Genomic DNA, 13124 nt, shown 5'->3' with positions numbered 1-13124 from the left:
AGCTAGAAACTGTAAATTCTGACTTTTTGTATTAATGTGTGAAAATAACACAATATATATAGCGCTATATTAATCTTATTTAGATAGGAATCCTACACTTAGTAGAATTGAAAATTACATTCCTATAATATAGGCTACAATCACAAAGAGGGTTACGGATTATTTAGGAATAATCTAACTGAAACATTGGGTACGTACGGCTGGAGTTTCCTAATATACAGGCTATATATTGCCTCAAATTTTGTATGTCAACACTTCGCTTCGCGTATTAACACTAAATGGGAACATACGGCCGGATCTTCCTACTAGATAAAGGTTTATAGAGAAGATGGTATTAGTTCTGCCGAAAAGCCTTTCCACATCTGCCGTGTGCTTGAAATTTTGTTCATAGAGGGTGACTTGTTGAACAAGAAAAGGGAAGTGGTTTTAAAGGTGAAATCAAATACACTCAAGAGGTTAAAGATTGAATGTTGATTGCCCGAACCTTAAAAACTTTGAGCTCTGAGATGACTTCCTGGCCAAGTATAAAATCGCTGCGGAGTTGGAGGTTCTTGATCACGCAAAGATTTGTATCAGAAATACTTCAGCAGATTATGGTGAACTTGAGCTTAATTTCGAGGTAAATCACTCAAATCGTGCATTAGAGCTTCTTCAAGCGCTCTCCAATGTCAAGTCCTTATCATTGTCCGGAGGTACAAAAGGGGTAAGCTTCTATGCTTTTCGTTAACTTTATGTTATTCACATTCATATGAGTTAATTGGGTTACAAAATTACTCACTTAGATAACCCGTGAATAAAAGTGTTTGGACCATGAATTTAGAAGACCGACTAGATTGATTCTTGTCTGAATATGAGATCCAAGTTTTCAAAATGTAGTCATAATTACTGTTCATCACTATTTGATTTAAATAATACATAGCGTTTAGTACTAACCATGTTCATTTCTTTTGAATGTTTTACATGCCAAGGCTGTCAGCTATTCCCACGGGACTCTGGACAACGTAGAAGAAATTGCACTGCGGATCCGGCCGGTTGAGAAATTTCGGGTTAAAGTCTCCTTTCCTTAAGCATTTGGAGCTCATTTTCTGCACTAATGAGAGCTGGAACATATTGGCGTTGCTTCTACATAGCTCTCCTAATCTGCAGTACCTCATCTTAAGAATGACAGGAGATTAGCAAAGATTTCCGTGCCCATAGAGGATTATTGTACAAAACGCCGGAAGGATCGACCCCTAAATGCTTGGTGCTTGGCCTTCAAGAAATCGAGATTTGGGGGTTCGAAGGGGCGTTATATGAGTTGACGGTGGTAGAGTTCCTTTTAGCGCATGCCCAAGTCTTACGAAAAATTACAGTCCATGTCCAATAAGTAACACCAAATGCAGAGATGAGGCTTAGAGAAGTGTTGGAATATCCGGGAGCTTCAGAAGCTTATTTTTTAAAACCTCGACGGGACGAAAGAAATTTTATTGATATTAAAAAAATGGTACACCTAATCAGGAGAGATATAAACCTAACCCCTCATAATACAAGAAAAAAAAAGGATAAAAAATACATTAAAAGAAGGGAAGGACATAAACCTTACCCTTCAATGGCAGTTCGTGCTGCTTTGTTTTCAGGTTATGTTGGATTGCCTGGTTTTCACATCTCAAATTAATGTGCATCTCGTCATACAGGTTTATCTCACTTTTTTTTTTTCTTAACCTTGTGATGTTACTTATTCTGTTTTGCAGTTTTGCAAGTTTAGACCTTTAAGTGCGGGTTAGGTTTCATGTTCCCTCCCCCCCCCCCCCACTTTCCTTGTATCTTTATTGTTTTTTTTTTCTAGACGAGATCTTCAGAAACATGTTTAGGGGAGATCGGGTGTATTTAATTGGGATTTTGAGCCATTTTAATTCTTTTAATGAATCTAAGGGCATTTAATTACGATTTTATATGATTATCTGAATGTATTCAATCAGGATTTTAGGATAGTTATTAAAATACTTAAAATCCGGTGTATTAAAGTAGGATTTTAGAGGAATTTGAGGTTATTTGAGAGATTTTGTAGTGTATTTTAAGCATTCACAAATCTTACATCTCCCCTGAGATTTCGAGGGAATTGAATCAAAATTTATATAAATCTCTACAAATCAATTAAACTCCATCAAATAGATAAAAATAAATAAATAAATTCCAGCAAAATTCATAAATTTATAAATCCCTTAAAATCTCTTAAGATCCCAATTGAGTGCACCCCAAAGGTGAATTTGAATTATATTATTACTAGTTCATTATATGGCTTAACCTAATTCTCGTCTTCTTAGTATAGATAATACCGCTTATTAAAAAAAAAATGCTCATCTGTCGACTCCTCAAATTCTGACTCTGTTTTTCTCATTTTAGTTTTTACATATAGAGCTGTAAATCAACTTGAAACAACTCAAGGTTGTGCCGAGTTTGGGTCGAGTTTGGTTGAGTCTTTTAGGTACCGTTTGGTAGGCAGAGAAGACACGTTGGAATGAAGGTTCCATGTTATCTTTGGTATGCGCAAGACAGAACGGGACTGTTGTTCCGTTCTGCGTTTGGTACGCGCTGGACAGAACGAAACCAAAAAATTAAATGACTAACTTACCCATGCATCATATGCCTTACAATAAGCACTAGAAAACCCCAATTAATTAAAAACCAGAAAACTTTCAACAAGCTATCAATCCCAAATTGTCTTGGATGTAAGCTGCACAGAGGTTAAAGGCAGGACCAATAATTTTGTGGGCAATTTCAGGATTAAACATAATCTGACTTTGATGATCAGTCTGGTCGAAGATAATGAAATTCTTCTGGCAGATGCTAGAGGTTTGAAATTCAACACCATGTAAAGGTTTAAAGTTTACTTCTTCAATTCCAAATCAGTAGTAAATACCCTCACTCTTCCATAGGAAAAACAAAATGGAAACAAAATCCCAGAGTTAATCAAACATTATCCAACACTTCGCACAATAAACACACAAAGAAAACCCAATTAGTCTAACGAATTAAAATTTCAAAAAAAATGAAGACTATTTCATTAGTCTAACAAAGCAAAAGCTCATTAGTCATTACCAAACTGAAACCTAATCAAATCACAACACAAAAATCAAATTAAAATGATTTATTAATTTGAGCAGTTTCGTAGCACCATAAACAGAAGCTAATTACACATAAACACTCAAAAAACAGATAATCGGCAGAATTAAAAATTACTTGAACAATTAATCCCAATTCAAAACCCTAGATTATGAATCGAAACCAAACTAGATCATTCATTATATCATATCATCCAATGAAATCAACAGGAAGTACCTCAAAAGCAAACAAATCAACCTTCAAGCCCCTTAAAAACCAAAACCCAGAAAAAAGTTACAGCAGAAAAATGTAAAGATCAAAACTTTGAGAGCAAAACCTAGGTTTTAAGGAGAAGGTGGCAGATTATAACCAAATTATCGATTGCGTAGGATTAGATAATATTGTGAAAAAAAAATGAGATTGGAATTGAATGCAGAGATCGAACCTGGAGATGCAGAACTTTAAGTTCCACTCCGTGGGGAAGAGAAAAGAAAGGCTACATGAGAGGATGAGGAGGAAGGTTGCGAGATACCTGGGAGATGCAAGCGACAAACAAGAGGGAAAGAAGATGATAGGGTTTTGTTCTATGATTTGGATGGTGTAAATATTGAAAAAGATGAGGGGCTTTTTTGTCTTAAAATTTTAAAATTTTGTGTTCCACGAACGTGGAACGAGTCGTTCAAGAGGCAAGGGGGAGGCGGAACGAAAAATCAGCCAAATTTCGTCCCGTGGGACAACGCATTCCATGGTTTTTTGGCACACTAAACGTGGGACAGAACGCCTCGTCCCACTGCATTTTGTCCCGTCCCACGTACCAAACGGTACCTTAGAACGGGACAGAACAAAGTGGGACGAGACGTTCCGTCCCACATTTGGTGCGCCTAAAACGGGTGGAACGCGCTGTTCCACTGAATGAATTTTGGATGAATTTTCGTTCCGCCTCATCCCTTGGAATGACTCGTTCCGCCTCATCCCTTGGAATGACTCGTTCCACATCCGTGTAACACAAAATTATAACCTCTTCATCTCCTTCTTCCTCCTTGTTTCTATCCAAGGACATCTTTACTCCCTTTCTCTTCCGTCCCGTCCTGTCCCGTCCCGTCTGCATACCAAACGATGCCTTACAGCCCTGGCTACATACCGAGAAGAGATCAAGATTGTAATTTTATTTTTTATTATTCAATAATAATATAATAACAAGTCCATTATGTTGCTGACGCAACTATCTTCCCGACTAAAGTTTTGTGATATTTCACAAGATATTCTACACAGGATAATATTTCTGAAATTTGGATGTGTGGGTACACAAGAAATGATAAGATTATGAATGAGGATATTCAAGGTAAAGTAGAAGTAGTCTAAATTGAAGGAAAGATGTGAGAAAATCGGTTACGGTGATTTGAACATGTGAAACGAAAGTCTACAGATCTCTAGTTAGAAGATGCGATTACGAGACAGACACTCAGGGCCGAAGGGGAGGAAGACCTAGGAAGACTTTGGAAGAGACCCTAAGAAAAGACTTGGAGTTCTTGGATCTAACTGAAAACGTGGCACAGAACTGACCACAATGACATTCTATGATTCATACAGACGACCCCACTTAATGGAAAAGGCTTTGTTGTTGTTGTATCTGAAATTTAACATTTGTTCCTTTCTGAAACAGACATTATGTTGTTATTCATTCACTAACGCTACCTAGACACACAAAACCACCTCTCGAATTCAGATGGATCCCGCATACATGGTCTCTTGATAATATCGGCTTTTCTCAAAAGCATAAAAGAGATGGGTGGCTTTCCTGATCAATCAATTTGCTACGAAATCAGTCATCAAAATACATCCTTTTCTATACATCTGCAAAAATGGCTAAACCGCTCAGGAGAACGAACGACAGGAAATATTACACCTAGAATGTATGACAATTAGGCTACAGTGGACAACAGATACAGAAGGCTACCCTTTGTTGTTCAGTCTAACTATGAATCTGTATGCACTTAAGATTCTTAAACTAGGGGAATAACGAGGGGAATAATGGAATTAAATGTTAGAATTAGACTGAACCTTTTTCACACAGCAGCATCAGGGTCCAACCTTCTCTGAATAGCAGCGGCAGCCTGAAAATAAGAGGGGTAATACCATAAACAAAAATCCAGAAATGACTTTTAAGGATTACACCAAGACAGCTCAGTTACTTATCCTCACCTCCATGTTTCCAATCTTGTACTGGTAAGCCATCTCTTCTCGAAGTTGAGCTTGTTCTTTCATTGCTTGTGCCTGGAAATTTTAATGGAATCGAAGGATGACAAAGTGCAACTTCGACTTGGAACGGAGTTTATGTACAACAGATTGAATGTTTTCATATGAGTAACGAAACAGAAATTTACCAGTCCACTCTGCATAGAGCGCTTCAGAGCCTCTACTTCTTCCTTTTGCTTTTCACACATTCGCATCATTTCTTGTCTGAATACCAATATATAATATAATATTATTAGCCAAACCCAAGAATGTCAACAGATCCAAAATGGTTTTATGTTTCTCCTATCTTGTATATAAAAAGTTGCCCGAACATTATTTCCTTTTGTCTCCAAAATACTATTAAATAAGTACAGCCAGGTGAAATATAAATTTTTGTCATTGTACATAGTACAGTTGTTAGACAAAATGTGGAGTGAATTGTTGACACGTTAGCTATCAATGGAAATCATATGAATGTACTAAAACTGAATATTGCCAAAACTAGGCCATAAATTAAATCAGATAGCAATAAAAACAATACCTTTTCTGTTCCTCATTGTTGAATACAATACATTCTGTTGGCGCAACCTTCTTAAAACCTCTTTTAATTTCCTTTTCCATCTTATTCCTGTAATAATCATCAAGGCTGTAGTACCTGCAACCACAAAGGTTAAAGTAATTAATTGTCATTCTGTGGTATTACTTGAAGATGAATCTAACAAGTAAAAAAAAAAAACAGAAAAAGTGAGAACATACAATCATTCTCACCCTTACGAACCCTTACAACCAACAGAGAAAAGGTTAGGCGTGTAAAATTCAAAGCACACAATTCTTTTTAATTTCAGATAATATCTCCCCATTGTTTCCATCTCTAATTAACACAAAACAGGCATGTTCTGCTGCCAAATTGTGAGCCAAAATCGCACATTCAGACACAAGTAAACCTAATCACAGATATTGATTCAAAATCTGGCACCACAACGGCTGTCTAGTATATTGGTTATACACTATGATCAATCACACAGTTATGATAACAACACTTGAAAGAATCACACAGTATATTGGTTATACACTATGATCAATCACACAGTTATCACACAGTCAAGAAGGATATTTCACTAAAATTAGATCAAACACACATTGCATTCTCCTCTAAATCCTAAGAGAAAGGTGTCTACACCACAACCGCAGGCTCAAAAATATCGAGACAGATCTATATAAAATAGCATATCATTTCATTAGGCCTAGCGTAATTCAGGTGGTTAAGCACATTAAGATAAAATTTCTACCTAAAAGGTGAGTTCCACAACCTCACCACAACAGCAAGAACAAAGCTTTGTAACTTTTTCTTTTCAGACAAATAAATTGAAATGACCCAAGCTAATAGAATAGAAGCTTACTTTTTTGAAGGAAAGGTGGCTGTATTGTGATCTTCCATGAACCTATTAAAATGGAAACAAATTTCTACTCAGATTGTAAGATACAAAAGTTAGAAGGAAAATACCTAGCAAATTCCTGTTAAATTCATTATATAGATGCTTTGGGAGAAAATAAACTAAATGCATCCGCACATCCACACGCACTAACTGTTTGAACATTTGCTTCTCTTCCCAATTTGCAAGATGTTCCAGGTTCACCTAATGAAAGATGACACAATTACCATTAGAACTATCGACGACTGCAATTTGGAAACGGATCAACACACGGCTTCGAAACACATACAAATCAAAAGGTAAACTCTATAATCTTAGAAACTTTACGACTGAAATAAACCACTACGCAAATTAATGGTTTCATGGGGTGGTAAAATAGTTGGAAAAGGAATTACCTGTTTTACTTCCTGTAACCATGCTGTGAACTTTGGTCGTTTGTTCCTATACACAACAGTAATCATCAAATTCAAGTGGGAGAAGTAAACTTCTTTTTCCTACATTTTCTCAGCAGCCAAACAGAAACTTAAAACCCTAAAACAGTATAAAATTCAGCAAACATACCACATGTCAGTTTCTCTGATAATCCCATACTTACCCCACGAATTCGTCACCACTCCTGCCTTTCCTTTCTCCTTCTTCTCCTTCCTCTTCTTCTTTCTCTTCTCCTTCTTCTTCCTCTCTTCCTCTTTCTCTCTCCTCCTCCTTTTCCTCCCCTTCTCCTTCTCTCTCTTCCTCCTCTTCCTTTCTCTATCATCAGCTTTCTCTCTCCTTTTCCTCCTCTTCCGTCTCCTGTCGCCGTCGCTCTCACTACCACTATCACACTCCGACTCCGAATCCGAGCCGCTCTCCTCCGATTCCGACTCGGACTCCGAATCCGTATCCTCCTCGCTACTGTACCGCCTCCGCGGCCTCCTCCTCCTTTTCACGTGCTTTTCATCGCCGGACTCAGAGCTTTCCCGCGCTTTTCTCCTGTATTTACTGCGCTACCTGTCTTCTCCGGACTCGGAATCCGAAATTTCTCGCGCTTTCTCGGATTTTCTTTCGGTTTCTTCCGCTTTCTCGCAGCTTCTGCTTCGTCTCTCCTCTTTCTCCGAGCTCCTACTTCGTCCCTCTGAAACGCTGCCGTTTCGATCTTTACCCATTTTGCTGTTCAGGGAGAGAGAGGGAAAGAAGCGAATTTAGACGATGATGGAGGCGGAGAGCTAATACAGTGGTTACGTTTCTGTATTTTCTTCTGATGAGTGATAAGATTTACATGGGCTTACAGGCCCAATACTACGGATCTGCAGCCCACTCTAAGTTAAATTCCAGTGGGCAAGCTTTGATTAATAAATTTTAAGGAAAACTAATGAAAATGGCTTGAAAACTTTGAGTTTTAATGATAAGGACAAAATAAAGGGTAAAGTGAATAGTAACAGGATTGACTTTTTAGTGTAAAAATGTGGTTTTTCGTTAAAGTGAACAGTACCGGGTGCTTTTCGTTAAAGTTCCCTAAATTTTACTCTTCAAATTATCGTAAACAAATAGAATTTGACTAACAAATCTCTCTAATCCAACACCTAATCTAACAAATCTATCATTTAACAAAAATGAAAAAGAATTTGAAGATTGGATTATTGGGACCACTTCAGCACACTAACAAAAAATATTGAAAATTTTAACGGAATGACTAAATTAACGAAAAAACAATTATCGTACTTTATAAATAAGAGTACAAATAGATGATAAAAATATAATAAATTGATCTTATCTTTTCTTCTAGTCTTCTCCCTCCTAAACTTACCTAAGTTCTATTCACTGAAGGTCACATTATACTTTAGTGTTGATTTTTCCGTACCAATTTAAATAAATATTTAATTTTTACATTAAGTGTCATACACTCGATGGTCATCACTTGTATTCAAAGAGTGTTCCTTAATTAGTTATGTTGCGGTTTTGTGCGTTATCCCTAGGGCTTAGAGCCGGTCTAGAGATTTTTGAGGTCAGGGATGACGTCAAAAATTGTGTCCTCATTTTATATAAGAAAAATATTTGTTTTCACACGTAAAACATCGATAAAATTATATTTAGAAAAACACTTCAAACTTAATAAATTAGAAACACAGAAAAACTAATTTATTTTGTATCGTGAGAAACAAACAAAAAAACTCTGGGTTTACAAGTAGATAGATATGAGTTTTGTTTTCAATCTGAATTTTTAAAGTGTTTTTGTATAAATCGTGAGGTCTTTTTTTCTTATTTACTAACTTTGTCAATATGGGACTAAAAAAATAATTATGTTTTTGAGTGTTTAATTGATATGTATAAGTATTAAATGCGTATTAAATTAAACTTTTTGATGACACGTTATATAATTTGAAAATTTAGTCTAAAAATTTGGTCAACGCATTACTCTTCGTTGAATATTAGACTTGAATTGGAACAAATGTTTAAAAATAACAACCCACATAGCTACTAGCTACTAATTAAAAATAAATTAACAACCAAACAAAAATTCGTAAAAATTGAAAAGAATAAACATGCATTTAGCATTTCGAACTTAGGACTTCTCGTTAATTTTAAACAAAAAAAAAACATTGATTCTAATTAAACATCTTGATCATTTAGCCAAATTTTATATATTTATACCCTTATGAAAAGAAATTTGTAAAAATTGAAAAGTAAATAAGCACACATGGTGTTTTGAACTCAAGACCTCTCATTAAATTCAAACAACAAAACCTCCAATTCTAGTTAAATTTCTTTGTCATTGAACCATAAATTTTAAAAATTTATACTCTAATGAAAACATATATAAATATACTACCCTAATAATTTTGGTGCCCCCAATTACTTTGAGCTCCGGACGGTTGCCCTGCCATCATTGGGCCTGGGCCGGCCCTGGGGCTAGTTCGGTATGGGATACCAAACCAAAAACATTGTGCCGATTCCAAAACCGAAATTTTCGGGATTCCCAATTTCAAGACCAATCCCAAACCAAATTTTCGGGATTCCCAAAATAGTTTCAGGATTTCGGGACAAATCGAGAATCCAGAAATAATTTTGGGCTTTTCAGTTTTTGGGCTATAATAACTTGCTTGTGCTGCTGTGTAGTGTGCTGCCAATCTGCATATCTATAGTTCCCAAGCATGAATGAAGGAAGTGATCAAGTTATTCTATAGAAATAAAATCAAACCAAAATCTTACACATATCCCATACTCACAATATCCAATCTAATCTGCCTATTCTACTACACATGCATGCAACAACAAAAAATTAAGTAAAAAATCCAAAAGCAAAATACTTAATTACAAGCCAAGGTTTCAAAATAAATTAAGTAACAAACCCAAAAGCAAAAAAATTAGTTACAAACCAAAGTTTCAAAATAAATTACGTTACAAACCAAAAGCAAAATGAAAAGCTCAAAGTTTATGAAGATTGTTGGCATCTTCGGCCCCTTCGACCCTTGATCTTGCTGATGGTTGTGGTTGCTCCCTACTTGTTAGTGAAAGACCTCCTAGTGTCAATTTGCAAACGTTATATACACAAGGTAGCCAACAACATCAAAAGAAAAGGGCGTGTATTCCTATTACAAGGATTCCATTAATAAAGTAGGACTAGGACAGTACAAAATGTAATCGAAAATTTTCTTTTCTCCTTAAGTGTAGGACTAGCTTCATATATATAAAGAGGAAACGTAATTAAAGAGCCATCTATTCATAAGGAGAATTCATATTATTCATATCTAACTAATGTTTTTAAGAAAGAAAACTAAGAAATAGTATTATCAAAGCAACTGTTGCAACCGTACTGTTTATATAGGCAGAGACGTTCGATGAGGCACTTAAAAGAAGTGAAGTGTTGAATTCGATGGGGCAGAGACGTTTTCTACCAGACTCCCAATTTTGCCTGGCCAAAAATAACAACAAAACAACTGAGGAAAGATATATGATCTAGCATTGCAATTGAAGATTCCTTAACCTAATGACGTGCAATTATGTGGGTATTTGACAGTTCATCAGTTCAACATCTTCATATATAAAAGAACAACTACATCTTCATATATAAAAGAACAACTACATCTTCATATATAAAAGAACAACTAAACAAACTGTAAATACATTTATGGTGTTGCATTACAAACATCCCAAAATCCCAAGGTTAATTCTGAACTTAATTCATCAATTTACTCCAACTCTCGAAATTCATTTCAGCAGCTGCAATTATTGCTACAACTATGAACTATCAACTATCAACCTGTAACAAATTTATGCTTCAATTGTGAGTATGTGACAAAAGGGAACCCCTAATCTCGACTTTCAATCACCAATTCAACCCCTAAACCCTCAGTATGCAGTCTACTCGATCTTCTAAGTGCTAAATTTCACAAACCCTAATCTCGAATTCCAACCCTAAATTAGCTTGTGAACTTTACCTGAATTGGAGGAGAATTGCACAGTACACTGGATAACTGGAATCGAGAGAGACTGAGAGACTGAGAGATTGAGAAGAAGAACGGGGCCGGTGGCCGTGATTCGTGAAGGAAGGCTTCTCCACTGTGACTCTGTGAGGGATGAGAAGTCGAGAGAGACTGAGAGAGAGATTAGAAAGGTGATAGTTGAGAGAGATGTGACTTAGGTGAGTCACTTGTGTGGCAGGATTCGAAAACGGAAAGACAATTCGGCAACGAGGGTGGTGAGGTGAGGGTTTAAGTTTGAGGCGAGCCGCAAGAGAAAGTGAGTGAGAACTGAGTGTCGAGAGAGACGGGAGAGATAGAGTGTAAGTGTAGGGTTTGATTTCTATTGAACGATTGAGATTAAATCTCAACTGAATCCGATGGCTGTTACAATTTCAAATATATATTTAAAAATTAAATAATATATATATTTTTTATTTCGGTTCGGTTTGGGAATACCGAAAAACCAAAAACTTGAAACCAATTCCCGTACCAAAAATTTCGATTTGGTTTGGTATTGAGTACCGAACGTTTCGGGATTTTCGGTTTGGTTTTGGGAATTTTTCGGTTTGGTTTGGGATATTCGGTATTTTTTTTCCACCCTTAGTTATCCCCATGTATCGAGATGAACCAATTCAATTTCTAGTTGTCATAATTGAAGTTCTTTTGGCTTTGGAATTATATGGTTGGGTTCTTTTGTTTCTTCTCCTACTTGTCACACATATAAATCTGTCAATATGATAGCTATTAGATTAACGAAGTTGGCCTTGATTTTTTTTATTGAGTCTTAATTTTTGGTTTAAGGATTTCTTTAAAGTTTGTACCTTGTCACAAAAACACAAGCAAATTATAAATAAAAAACAATAGGTGTCACTAAACTCAAAAGACTTACCACCAACATGACTAGATGTAACTATTATCAAACAAACTTAATTACATCCGATTCTTATTCCCAAATATTAGACTTAGTATGTTGTTTAGTGCATATCTGCATCCACAAAACTTGAAAATGAAATTTACAAATACAAACTAATTGAGAGGTAGATAATTTTTTTGCGTTTGCCGCTGTAATTAAGACTTTCTCTTTTAAAAGCGGAATATGTATATTTCGCAACAATGTCATACGGCAGATTCCAAACTGAATAGAGCCCAAGTTTTGTTGTATATAATCTTAAAATTTTCTTGTTAAAAACAATGTTTCATTTTTTCGTAAGTCCCTCCACTAATTTTTTCTAGCATTGAACAAACTACCATGAAATTTTTTAGCACTTACTTTGTAGGGGATCAAATAATTGTGGGCAAGGTATGAAAAGTGGAGCCAATTCTCATCTAGCGAGCCTAATGGATCGAAGTAACAACAATACAACAATTTTTAGAATTTTTATTTTTGGCAATACCTCTTATAGAATGTTGTCTTTTTTGAAAAGTAAGAGGTTTGGTGGCCAGTTTTAAGTAGGATCCATACAGTGGCAAAGCCAAAAATTGACGGGAGAAGGGGCAAAGTTAAAAGAGTGCAAGGTTCAAAATAATAGCAACAACCAAATCATTTTATATAGTAATGTCTTCCATAATTTATCAATATAAACAAATTACAATTGTTGCCGACGAGGTTTCATATCATGAAATCGTCGCATAATAGGCTCATTATCAATAAAAGCAAATACATCTCTCTCAATGTAAACAAGCATACTATCACTCAACCATTGATCTCCCATTTTGTTACACAATGGTGTTTTCACAATCTTCATAGCAGAAAAAGCTCTCTCCACTGAAGCGGTTGCAACCGGTAACACCAAAACCAATGTAAGAAGCTTATACACTAATATGTAGTTTGCACACCTCCCGGTCTTCACCAACTCCTTTGCAAGATCACCAATTCCTCTTAATGATGAAAACTCACTATGCATCTTTATATTGTGAATGTAATTGTCAAGTTGAA

General features: G+C 35.9%; 2 protein-coding genes and 1 pseudogene across 4 annotated transcripts in view; 1 reads left to right on the top strand and 2 right to left on the bottom strand.

Moving 5' to 3' along the window:
- LOC126589464 (linamarin synthase 2-like) overlaps positions 1-13124 on the top strand; it is an 82305-nt gene that overhangs the window by 58614 nt on the left and 10567 nt on the right. The gene's annotated exons all lie outside the window — the stretch shown is intronic.
- Positions 3113-13124, bottom strand: part of LOC126589466 (uncharacterized) — a 43950-nt gene continuing 33938 nt past the window's right edge. Inside the window, exon 9 of one of the 3 annotated variants that reach the window (XM_050254762.1) lies at positions 3113-4214. The gene's annotated coding sequence lies outside the window, so the exon portion shown is untranslated. The remainder of the gene's footprint in view (positions 4215-13124) is intronic. The other 2 variants (XM_050254763.1, XM_050254764.1) reach the window with 2 other exon arrangements.
- LOC126589467 (uncharacterized) lies at positions 4872-7964 on the bottom strand (annotated as a pseudogene).

Source organism: Malus sylvestris, chromosome 11 (genome assembly GCF_916048215.2).
Source record: "Malus sylvestris chromosome 11, drMalSylv7.2, whole genome shotgun sequence".
NCBI classification, from domain to species: domain Eukaryota; kingdom Viridiplantae; phylum Streptophyta; class Magnoliopsida; order Rosales; family Rosaceae; genus Malus; species Malus sylvestris.
Note: the sequence above shows the minus strand (reverse complement) of the source record. Positions and strands in the feature narration are given on the sequence as shown.